The following is a 12,920-nucleotide window of genomic DNA, read 5'->3' on the forward strand; positions in this document are numbered from 1 at the left end:
CAAAACTCAACATCCTCAGCGCTGCTGTGTCTTTTATTGCTTGGAGGGATGAAGAACAAAATTGGCTTTTCAGCTCCCTGAGTGACCACTTCACACGATGCACAGGCAATCCTCCGGTCGTTTGTCTGAGCCATAGCAATTTGGTACACTCACGTGCTACTTTATTGGCTAGCTTACTATTTTTCTGGGGTGTATCAAATAATTTACCAAAGTAAAGCAATGCACTGGGGAAGAGAAGGCTAGAGCAACTGTTCAGCTAGCCTCACATTAGCCAGCAAATAAAGCGAACCACGTATTGTATGACTTGACAAGCAAACTCAAAGTCTTCTGGAATAAAACTCCTGTTATAATTTCCTCTGTTCCAGTATAATGCCTACATAATATACTGTTGGTTATATAATATTAACATGATGCAAAGCACTGATAAGAAACCCATTGATGTTGTCTGCTTGCGTTTTTGTGCTGAGATTTTTATTAAAAAAAAACAACAAACCAAAACACAACAACAAACCAGCCAAAGAAGAGGCTTCAATGATTCTCCAGAAAAGCATCCCAGAAGGAATTTTGCTTTCATATCACATGCTTTGCTTTGCTTTCACATTCACAGGCAAAGCTCAGTGTTTGCACATGCACACTAAACACCTACAAGTACCTGTTTGCAGGTATAAAAGGGGACACATAGAAGCATCAGTGTGACATGTAATAAAAGGACAAGTGTTCCCCATAACCTCTATCTGGAACTCATAGATTCCTTTTCAAAGCGAAGCACCCAGACAACCTCCCCAGGTCCCTTCCAACCTCAACCGTTTTAAGGTTCTATAAATTAACCACCTCACGGCTCACGTAAACTCCATCTTCGGCAGTACCTGGGTTTAGCAGAGCCGTTTTGGTTTTCCGAAGTGACTAATGGATTCATTTCAAAGGTAACTAGGTGCCTAAAGATGCAGTTTACAACCAGCATGGGTTTGCAATGTCTGGATAATCAACTCCCTTACTGCAATATTTCCCCTGCGTAGCACAGGTGCCTAATAACCATCGTAAATCCAGCCCTTACCCCAGAGAGACAGTAGAAACCCCCAAACCCTCACTTTCCTGCTGTGTCTAGCGATATGCCTGGGCACCTACACTTCCACTGCTAAAACCCCCTTGACACCTGTATTTCAGTGCTAAACTTGGCCGTTTATTCCTAAATCCTGATACTCTCATGATATTTATAACCCATAACTCAGCGGGATTTTCAGATACGACACTATTTTGGGTCATTTCACATTTAGCACCTAAGAAGGCGCTTCTGGAACGTGCCCAGTTCTCCCAGTTGAGCCGCCTCGGAAGCAGACGGGACGATGCCAGTCCGAGCTGCGCTGGGGCTGCGTTACCTCCCGCGGGGCGCAGGAACAGCCCCGCCGTGCCACACAGCAGCGGTTGGGCGATACGTCACCTGCAGTTTCGGGAGAGAGAATTTGCTGGTGCTACATATAAACGTGAGCTTCACCCAAAAGCTTCTGCGGTATAACTTTGGCAAGCCCCACCGGGCGGCCCCAGCTGCGCGTGCCCACGGTGTCGCCCTGCAGCGCCACGTCGCTAACCTGGTTTTGCCTTGCAAGAGGTTGGGATTTAACCAACTCTGACTACCTGAGGTTAAAACCAGAGATCGTTTTGTTTCGGCAAAGAGCTACCCCCTGGCGTGCAACACCAAATGGTCTTGGTTCCTGTCTGTCCAGAAGACTAACTGTCAAAAGTACAGAAATATGGATTTAAGTGGATTTGGAGTGTGGAAAAATCCAGAATCCATCAGTTAAGGTCATTAGCTTATGTGACACACCTCGCTGAAGTCAATTTTCAGAGATAAGCGTGTGACAATCTGACTGGAAGAATTCTCCTTTAATGCATTATTAATTCATTTATTATTACAGTTATTATAATCTTTATGCAGGGCACTGAAGCTCAATTTGTTCTAGATCAGCTAGTGTTTTTAATGAGCCCTTTCTTCTCCTCAGGACAGGAGCTTCCTTAACCAGTTATTTGGCTTTTAAGCAAGTTGAAAATGACGTGACATTCTACCCTCCTTTTAAACACAGCTTCACGTATCACGCCCTGAATTTTAAATGAAAACAAATAAGTACAAACTTTCGCATTGCCAAATATCTTTTAAAACGTAATAGATTCACAAACACTGAATACAGGAACTTTATCACACAGTTAAAAGCAATGAAGCCTGAATTACAATTTGCCTATTGACAATGAGGAGAAATGTATTTAAATAAAAAGATCCTGAGTAAATGCAGTTATTTGTGGGGGAGACATTGGAGCATACATTAACTTAGGTCTGAAGCCCCATCTGAATGGCTTCGGGTTCATCCTCTGGTCACGTAGGGCAAAGAGGTCACGAAGCCAATCCCTGCACTGAGAAACTGGTTCAGTCAGAGAAGAAACTGCATGTTAACCGGAAAATTGGGTGTACTTAAAAGTTGTGAACCAAAGGGAAGAAAGCAGCCCGTTTCCCAAACATACACTTTTCTGACGCACTGAGAGCCGACCGTCCGGCTGGTTATAAAGGCTGCATCACCTTGCAACCTTTCTTGCTACGGGAGAAGGTCAAGGTATTTAAAAGACATGTAGACACAACACTTAGGGACATGGTTTAGTGGTGGACTTGGCAGTCTTAGGTTTATGGTTGGACTCGATGATCTTAAGGGTCTTTTCCAACCTACTTGTTTCTGTATAGAAATCTGCTCAAGCCTACACTTGGAATGTCATGCCTACATTTCCAGTATTTCTCCCCTGAGATGGAACAGCTCAGCCCAGGGGATACTCTCACAGAGAGCACAGAAGGGGGTTGGGGAGGCGGGATAAAAAAAAATAATTTAAAAAAGAGTTTATGCAATTTTGAGGGTCATGTAAGAAGAAACAAGACAGTGTCCCGCAGGAAAAGCGGAGTAAATCCTCATTCTTTTTGCTCATGCATACCTAAAAAATAGCCAGTCTTCACACGGTCACCTTTCCAGATGGCTGGTCTAGAAAGGGGGGAAGTTTATAAGCTAACTTACAAACTGACAAGAAAGCCAGCTTTTCCATTCAGAGCTGCTCCTAAAGAGAGATGAATCAAAATATATCCAGGTTTTATGGAGCTCTGGAGTCACACAGTGTATGAGTTCCACTGCCTGATTAGTTGGGGTTGCCCAGAAATTACTAAATTATTCTCTACTTGAAACTGTAAGGAAAAATAAATGTAATCAGTGGGTATAATAAAAGAATTTAAAAATGTTTTACTAAAAAAAAGTTCAAGCAATATTCAGGCAGACTACATTTTATCAATAACTTTGTCACTGTGAATTTTACAGGCCACAAAAATATGCAAAATGAAATTCAGCTGCAGATACATAAGAGCGATGTTCTCAGCCCTGCTCTCCACGGTAGCCAAAGCCAGTGAGCAGAATACAGAAATTTCCAATAAATGGTATCTCAAAAGAAAGTTATGGTGTAAATAATTCCCATTATACACAAAGCTTTAGCCTTAGAGCTCCTATTAATAGAAGTTAATGGGAAACGCATATTTAAACTTTGCATGTTGGTAGCACAGACTCCCTTTTCATCAGATACAAATGAGAAACAGAACACAAAGTTATAAGAGGGGTTTTTTTTTATGAATAGTATTTAAAAAAAAAAAAAAAGATAGCAATCCCTTGCCAGTGTGATTATTTCCTCCACGCACATCTCACTACAGGAAGGGTGCACAGGCGCTAAAATCCCCTAGTAACAACCTATTCTAGAGAAGCCCAAGACATAAACAACTCCATGGCTCCAAGACCCTTCTTCATTGATGACTAGTTGCTGGCAACGCTACCACTAGAGCCCTGCTCTTCTGCTATTTCTCATCAACATGCCCCAGGGGTACTTTAAAGAAAGGCAAGGTCCATCCACCACTTTGGATCCAACCCCTCAGGTGTCTGGGGTAACTCACTGCCCCAGTGGCCACCACCACCTCCACCGGCTGGAAAGCAGAATGGAAGACTTCCTTGGAAATAATCAGAATAGAATAATTGCAGCACCTTTTCCTACAGGTTGAAGGAGTAAACGGATTTGAGGGCTTTTTAAAATGTAAAGTCACAAGCTCCTTACCCATTAGATGCTACAACAGGGTAAAGCCTAGCTTAGGGCTCAGCTACACATAATAACAACAAATCACTGTTTGCTTAACTTGTGAAAAGAGAAGACAAACAACTCCCATCTGACATTAGAGAGCTTTCAGACTTTGAAAGCATGCTCACATACTTCAAGTAATTAAAATCACATGGAATTATTCCAGAACATACATACATGCACAAATAAGTATACACACACATGTTTATGCTTTTATAGAAAAATGTTATGAGTCAGAAATAAAGGCAGATAAATTTTACATCCAAAACACAAATACTTAATTCTTTTTTTTAAAAAAAATTCATTTCTAACCAGTACACGCAGCTGCTTCTTCATCAATGCATGGCCAATTTGCAGTTTTACATCTGAATCGTTCTCCCCCTTTTACTGCATCTAGAGAGAAAGACAAATTCATAATTTTAGTAATGGTATGTCATACGTTGATTTACCGAAAAACAGCACCTTTATCAGTACAATTCCTTTGTGGTTTTTTTTTTTCCCCCCTCTATCACTGACTTTATGTCTGATCTTGCTCTCTTTGCCCTCCATCTGCCTGGAAAAGGACAGGCTTTTCCATATTTGAATAACAGAAGCAACACTCCCCATGGAATAGAAAAATGGGCTGAAGAGAGAAGATCTGATTCTTATTCTAAATCTGGTTTGTGACCTTGGAATGAGTCACTTCTCTGCACCTCTGGTTCCCCTCTCTTTCTTTGCCTTTCTTGTCTACTTAGATTAGAAGATTTCTAAAGCCTGTTAAGTGTTTATATAGTACCAAACAGATAAGATTTGGGTTTCAATATAATCGCTAGATATCACAAAACCAGAAACAATACATTTTATCAACCATCACGTACATTATTGCCCTCCTATCGTCCACTAATGTAAAACATGATTATTTTCAATAGTTGCTTTCAATTAAAATTTTAAAAAGACCCATGAAAGAAAACTCTATTCAAGTGGAAACAAATTCCAAAACTGTTTTTCTTCCAATAACATTGCCCCCATTTCAAACATGCTGACAAAGGGTTGCATTTCTTTACCCATCTCTCATTTACGCGGACACAATACAGCTCTGCTACTGAACTAGCACCTCGATATGCACTCCTGGCTGAGCCAAGGTGCACCGGGGCCTTCAGCCTCTGTTCAGCATCCTGCTCTGTACCCACAGGATGCTCGACTACGTGCTGGGAGCAGCAAAGGCGACGGGAAGACTTTGGAGCTTTAAGACCACTTCTCTTGCTCTCCCGAAAGAGGGCCCACAAACACAGGGTAAATGCCAGGGCATGCCCCTACGCCACCAAGGAGCAGAAGCAGCACTCAGGACTGTTTTTCCTTTTTTTCTTTTGTGGGTCACCTTTAAAAGTGCTTTTCTTTCAAGACTCTCTGTATGAATGACAAGATAGTCAGTGGGATGTCTTAAGGGAAACAGAAGCGATAAAGAGAAATTCAGCTAACCTATTTTCTTTCTTGTCACTACTTGATAATCTCTTTATCTGGTCTCATTTCACCAGTTGCAGACAGACTTATTTCCCCACGGACAGACCCAATCCTTCCTCCAAAGCGCACATGTGCACACATACCTCCTTTCCCACAGCATTTCAAATTCATATAGCAACATCTCTTTGCTATTTTGGTGTGTATATACAGCCGCATTCAGCACACGCAGGTGTACATGTATACGATGTACATGCTTATTGCCACACACATCTCTAGTCTTTCAAAGGGTTTCTGTGGTTACGGGCACACACAGAACATTTATACGAGCCTCGCCGTCAAAAGAAGTATGTAATTTCCTGAAAGACAACTCACTAGCTCATGTATTTTAAAGTTCAACCCCTTTGTCAATAAATTATGGTTTCTGATGTGAACAGAAAGCATTTTCTAAAGCTCTGCAGTGATTTAGGAACCTCAATTCTACCTTCGGCTGTACCTTAATCCTTCTTGACTTCTACTGAGGCTTTAGCTTAGAAATGTTTACTCTCCTGCTGGCAATACGCTCAGCCTTTTATAGCGTATTTACCTTCACAAAGTAATGTAACTGCAATTGGTAATGCCAAATGCAAATTGCCTGATCTACAGCTTGCGCCAGCTGGGCATAACCCAACAAAGCTGTGGCAGCCTGGCCCAGGGACTGCAAGGCATGCCTCAGCTAGAAAGCACAGCAAACCCAATCCCAGTCCCCACACACAATCACCAGGGCTTGCAAAGCAGAGTAGAAAATCCCTATGCCATGAATCAGTGTAAAACAGAGGCTATTCGCAGGATTTCAGTTTGTCACAGGACTGGATTTAGAGAGTTAAAGACCCAAGATGCTGCTATTCCGTCAGGTCCACGCTTCCTGCCATTACATTTCCCCCAGCTACCTCTATATTAAGCCAATTCACCTCTGATTAAAACATCTACTTCAAATTAAAAAAATCTGCTTTTTATTTAAAGACATAAAAAAAGAGGAAGTTCACCATTATTTTAATCAGAGAATCAGAAAGAGGAGGGAATTACGATTTGTATGTCCCCTTCCCTTTTTTTAATCCAACTCAAAAATCACAGCAGAGAACAGTAACTCCAAAGCTTTATAGCTGAATTCTTTTTAATCAGCTGTCTCCTATCTTTACCAGCTGTTTGTCTGCTTCCCCCATTTATGCTGTGCATCTTGGACTTATCGATCTAGTAAGCCTTAAATTACAGCTAACCATGGGAAGAAAAAAAAAAAAAAGCAGAGACAAACCATAGCGGGAAAGAGCAGACCTGATAAAGGATTTCTGAAGGGCTACTCGCTTCTGCTAAAAGAAAATCTTAATCGAATTTCCCGGAGAGAAGGTCTGTAGGACTGAAGTTATCAGAGTACTGTACGGAGAGAGGAAGGGTAAATGGAGCTCACAGACTGAAGGAAAAGATTTATATCAAAAGCACTTCCAGTGAAAAGTATGGGGAAACTTTGGAAAAAACCTACAAGATACAGTATTAGTAACCTGGTCTGTATCGCTGGGTGGTTTTATTGGGTTTCTTAGAGTCAGCCAATTTATAGCAGTTCTTGTTTCAGGCACAGCATAAACAGACAGTAAGAATTCATCCCTCCCTCAAAACATTAAAAAAAGTTTAACATTAAAAAGGCAGAGTAGGAGCAGAGCCGATTTCAGTGCTCAAGTGCACCTGCTGCAGCTTCAACTCAAGACTGCTAAAGGGTATTGCTTCAGGCTTTCACCAGCGAGCTCTCAGGGCCGGGCTGCTGAAGGAACTAAGCTGACCATAAATCTCCACAGTCCTGCTCCACCCCAAATCCAATAGTCCATGCAGTGATGCTGCGGTTCCCCAGGAAAGGTGGTCCAAGTTCCCAGCAACTCACTTCGCCTGGTGAAGGTTATCCATCATTTTGCCCAAGTGTCTCCTGTAACGGGAAGGAAGAATTACGACTCTGTGGTCTATGTCCCAGGTGTTCCCATCGGGAGTGATGCTGTCAGTAGGAAACGAGAGTCATTCCTCCTGCATAGCAGCTATGCAGCACGCACAGGTGGCTCTTGGTCCCCTTGCTCAGGTAAATGGCTCTCTGTCCAAACCAAGCTACTTAAATTTAAAAATCAGCCACAAGGCTTATTTCGCAGAGGGCTCAGAAGATGATCTGGGCTATGTGCCGTTATTACTGTGCCCAGAAGTACCCGCATCGCCATTTCTAGGATACAGAAAACGTGTACCTGCAAAAAAAAGGTCTAGAAAGATTTCATCTAGCTCTACACTGGAAAAGAAAGAATTACTGAAACAATGCATGTCTTAACGCAAAAAACCTGTCTCCCAGACCAAACTTAACCTGCTGTTTGGTTTTTCTTGCCTTGCACACCACACGGGAAAAATCTGCAACTTTGTAAATTGGGATTTGTAATGACTGTCCTAGAGACCTCATGGCCTGAATCAAAGCGGTTACGTGCCCTGGTCTTGTAAATCTGCTGGGATTTTTAAAGACGAGAAATAAAAATATCATCTTTTTCTTGTGCGGCTACGGGCAAAGCGCCTGCGTGTCTGCATTCCCAGCGCTGCTCCTGCTTCCTGCTTCACAACGGCATTTTATCGTTACGATGTTCCGTAAGTACAGTCACTTTGGGGTCTTTCAATTTTCCAAATGGTTAGAGGGAGCTGACAGATTTCTAAGTGAGGGAACGCAGTTCGCACTTTTATTCACTCAGCCGGTCATTCCCTGAATTTGACATTGTATTTCAGCTGAGTTACACGTAGCGCAGAGAAGGGGAGAAGCAGCAGGGAACAAAGATGGCTTTAAGACATCTCTGATCCCTCTGTCGAGCTACCCAGGGGCCGCTCGGTCTCTGAGCGGAACCGGGAGCAAATGCTGCAGCCAGCATCAGGGCTGGCATCACCCGCTGCCTCTGGCCATGCCACAGATGGTACGGGCGGCTTCCCGGGCTACTCCATCCACTGACTGCAGAGGAAGAACAGACTGGAGCAGGGACGAGCGGTCCCTGCTGCAATGTGACCTTCACATTTCATCCATCCACTTGTCTCTAAAAGATACATGAATTGATGAACTACAAACCTCCGAGTCAGGCTCAGATAACGTTCCAAAAATGAGAAACTAAATATTTAAACGTTACTTGGTCCGTGCCTGCTGCAGATCACCACATCGCTGAGGAATATAATTAAGAGGTTTGGCCCGGAGGACTTGACAAAGCAGAACAGGATCAAAAGGGGAGCGCCAGCCAGGAGGAGGCTCCGATGCCGCTTTGGCCACTCGCCCACAGCAAAGCCCTGCTGAAGCCAACCCGCTCCCGCAGCGCTGTGCTCTGCCCATCAAACCCCCCGAGGCACGGCTCTGCCTTGCGGTGCAGACCCTGAACGTTCATCCCCTTGCGGAGTGCACCGCGTGACGCGTGGGTGGCGGAGGGATGAAAGGAGCCCGGATGCCAGCAGCCAGGCCTGGGCAGGCTCCCATCAGCTCCAGCACCACTGCCAACGAGGAATAAGCATCATTCGTGCAAATATAAATAGCAGAAGGTTTTTCGAGGAGGAAGTTCTGACAAACCATAAAAAGTTGTATTTACCAGTTTGGGAGATAGCACAGGATGAAACAGATAAACCATAGTCCCAGCAAAAGGTTGCTGTCCTTACAGCTTATGGATCCCATGTGAGAGCAAACGTGCTAAAGGGAGTATTTGCAATGACAGCTTCAGACTAGTACCAAGTACCTAAAATTAACATGGGTTGAGCAAAAAAGAGCTCTTAATTATTAAAGAAACAAGCATTTTTAGGTGTAATTTTACCCATGTGCATTATGAACGCAACCCAACAAAGCTGCAGTGCTGCTGAAAAAAGCAAGTACAACGCTTTTGCTACTTCTTAAATAATATGATTATTTTCTTTTTAGCAACAGTAGGAAAGTACTAACTTTACAGCAAAAAAAATAAGATGTCCAGTTTATTTGACATTCTTTGCCAATATTTCACTTTTCCCACCAGGAAAAAAGGAATAAAAAAATATGTTTCGGGTCAGTCTGACGTTTAGAATAAGGTGGGTCATAATACTGCAAGCACAACGTTGCAAGTTTCTCAAATATCTGTTTATTTATTACTGACAGGGCTATTGGACTATCAAGTGAGCCTTGAAGCACTAATCGTAACCAAGACCATCACATGAGGCCAGCCAACAGTATCTGTGATTTACTGTACCAATAAAAGGCAGCCATGAACAAGCTTTTTTTTAAATTAAGCATATTGGGTCAGATTCTGGTCCACAATTACTTGGGCATAAGAAATGTTATAGGAGCTTTGCCAGTACATAATTCAGCTCTGTAGCGAACTTAGCAACGTGGATGTGTGGCATGAAAAACTGTCGTAAGGGTTACCAGAAGAAAAATCACCGTGGCTATGTATATAGAAAGGCTAATGCACATGCAAACACGCGCTCTCTCTTAGGCTTGTCACGAGGCAGGCACATCACAGGTATTTTTCCCTAAAGAAAATGTCAAGGTCTGTGCAAAAGCACTCAGGTCTCACGTACAGCACTGCCACACGATCACGTTGGGTAAACGTTCAGCGGTTAAACCCCACGCCATGACATACATGCATGCGTTGAGTTCAGATTTACAGTGAACACCAGGTGTTATTGTCCCTTAAGGGAAATTGTGACTGGTAAGAATCACCTCCGTCAATACTTCCCTCCTGGGTCAATAAATCCTGATAGTCAATAAAAGTCAGCGAGCAAAACCAACACCACCACAGGAGCCTGTGCGTACCTTGGGGTAAAATTTGGCACACTTAGCGTCTGCTTATTAGTCAGAATGATTTTGCATCTAAAGTCCCCAAGGTATAGAACGCACTTTCACTTGATTTTAATAACCTCCTAACGCGCACCACAACTCTGCTTTACAACCTTTCCCTGCGCTCTACAACACAGAGTACCTGCAAACCGAACGGCATGTGCGCTGGGAAGATTTATCCTGAGCTGGTAAGGCGGCATCGTGAGCATCTACAAGCCGGCTAAAAATACCCACCACTTTTCATGAGACCCATGCGTTCCTATTGCAATACTGGGACTCCAGGAAAGAACACAGCCAGAAAACTTAGTTCTGTGTTTTCCAGATAGAAATTAGATTTCAACCGTTCACACCCATGTGCCAAAACACACAGTCGTTCTCAGGTACTGTGGAGCACATCTTCAACCGGGATAAACCAGCATAGGTTTATTTGAAGTTACTTTTATTTACACCACCTCACAAACTATTTCCCTAATGCTTCCTGGTTAAAAATTTTATGCATGCAGTATGCAAATGTCACTGAGGATGCTTTTTTCCACTCTTCGACGCAAAAGTCAATCATATGCAAACTGCCGTGATACATGAACTCAGAAAGTTCAGGAGGCCTTAACCCGTGAGTCTAAGTGAAACTATGTAAAAAGGTTTTGGAAATTATTTTTTGAACAAACAATTTTGTTGCTGCCCTGTTCACAACAGATTTAGAGTACAGTTTTAATGAAGGTATACTTTCTTCCCCTGTTGTAAAGATTTTTCACTGTTAGTCTGTAATTTTCAGGGAGGTTTTTTTTTCCTGGAAATGCCTTTTAAATGCACTTGAAAAACATCCAATGCTGAAATTGGAAACTTAACCTTATAATACACAATTCTGTTTTCAGCTTGCTAATGAGCATACAAACGAATCAGTGACTTATTTGACATCTAAAATGATAAGTAAAACCACAAAACAAGCAAACCTAAAAGATTTCTAAACCCAACTGGCAAATGATTTACAGACTAAAAATTTCCCCAGAGACCAACTTACAAAAGTTAACGACCTAAAAAAAGAAGGAAAAGATAAAGTCAATAGCCTGAAGTTCATTATAACTCATTTGTTCAATTCCAATCTTGATCTGGTCATCAGCTCTCCACTTGCTTATAAGATGGTCAAGCCATGCAAACAAAGTGATATTTGTTCACATAACAATATCGAACCCTTATATAGCACTTTTCATCATCAAATCTCAAAGCATTCTGCGAAGAAGGAGAGCTTTGTTATCCCCAATTCAGATAGGGAAATTGCAGCAGTAGGATAATTGCAGAGCCAGAAATAACACTTCCGAGTCCCAGGCTAATGGCCTAACTAAGAAGCAACAGCACAGGGCACTTCGTTAACACAGAAGACAACCAAGGTCAAGATGGGCGATTTCAGTATCGCAACTTTTAAACTGCTGAAAGTGCAAAGAGAAAAGTGCAACCGAAAAAAAGACATCAATTCAATGAGTGCTTCACATTGGCACTTAAGACTTGAAGCACGCTATTAACTCCTTCTGTCCACAGATATGCGTAAAGAATTTATACCAGACAATCCTCCATCCAGAAATGCTATTAACTGTATGGTTAAGTTATTATGGTAGCCCACATGTTTAGAGTCCGAAAGAGTTTCGAGAGGTTTTTTTTGTCTATCAGAAAAAATATACACGTTTCATCTGGAAAAGACACGGTATAAGACTAAAAGCTGTTAAAACGCATGCTCAGAAAAGAGAATTTTCCTCAGAAGAGGCTAATGAGCCAGATTTATTTCTCCAGACTTCTTTGCATAGAGCTCTGCTGTAAAAGAGGTGATAGGTTTGTTGAGAGCTAATGCTTATGGGTCAGAATCAGGGAGGCCAACAGGGAGGACACTGCGGCGGGTGTTTGCTGCCCACCACCCTATCAAGAGCTGCAAGTGGATAAAGCTTTATTCAGCCTTCGCAGTCAAAGGCCCTGGTCATCTGCGGGACTTTAAGCACCCTGATACCTGCTAAGATGGCCGCTGGTGGTGCACAAGCAACTGAGATTTCATGAGCACATCAAAGACAATATTGATGCTGAAGTTCAGGGGAGCAGTTTGGCTTGCTCAGAGAACCGGCAGGTGTAACATCATAGATGACTGCCCTGGAGTGCGGAAAGGCACAGGGGAGTTCCTCGATCTTCAAGGAAAACCTCCTCAAAACACGAGAACAATCCACCTTGATGAATGGGAAGCGGAGCAGACGTGGCAGAAGGCTGACTTGGCTGAACGTGGAATCCCCGACTGAGCTCAAACACAAAAAGAAAGTGAACAGAAGGTGGAAGCGGGGACAGGCTACCCAGGAGGACTACAGAAACCTTGCCTAGACTGCAGGGACAAAATCAGGAAAGCCAAAGCCCAGACTGAGTTGAAATTGGCAAGGGATAGCGTGGCCAACAAGAAAGGCTCACCCATAGGTACTTCTGCATCAAAAGACCAATAAAAATGTGTGTCACTCCCAAACACATCAACAGAAGAACTACTGACCAAGGG

General features: G+C 42.8%; 1 protein-coding gene across 8 annotated transcripts in view; it reads right to left on the reverse strand.

The window, feature by feature from the left end:
• CHL1 (cell adhesion molecule L1 like) overlaps nucleotides 1–12,920 on the reverse strand; it is a 137,787-nt gene that overhangs the window by 100,915 nt on the left and 23,952 nt on the right. For 6 of the 8 annotated variants that reach the window (XM_075095632.1, XM_075095635.1, XM_075095633.1 and 3 more), the window contains exon 2: nucleotides 4,453–4,533. The gene's annotated coding sequence lies outside the window, so the exon portion shown is untranslated. Of the gene's footprint in view, nucleotides 1–4,452; nucleotides 4,534–7,486; nucleotides 7,529–12,920 lie in introns of all 8 variants that reach the window. The other 2 variants (XM_075095637.1, XM_075095631.1) reach the window with 1 other exon arrangement.

Source organism: Phalacrocorax aristotelis, chromosome 6, assembly GCF_949628215.1.
Source record: "Phalacrocorax aristotelis chromosome 6, bGulAri2.1, whole genome shotgun sequence".
Classification (NCBI taxonomy): domain Eukaryota; kingdom Metazoa; phylum Chordata; class Aves; order Suliformes; family Phalacrocoracidae; genus Phalacrocorax; species Phalacrocorax aristotelis.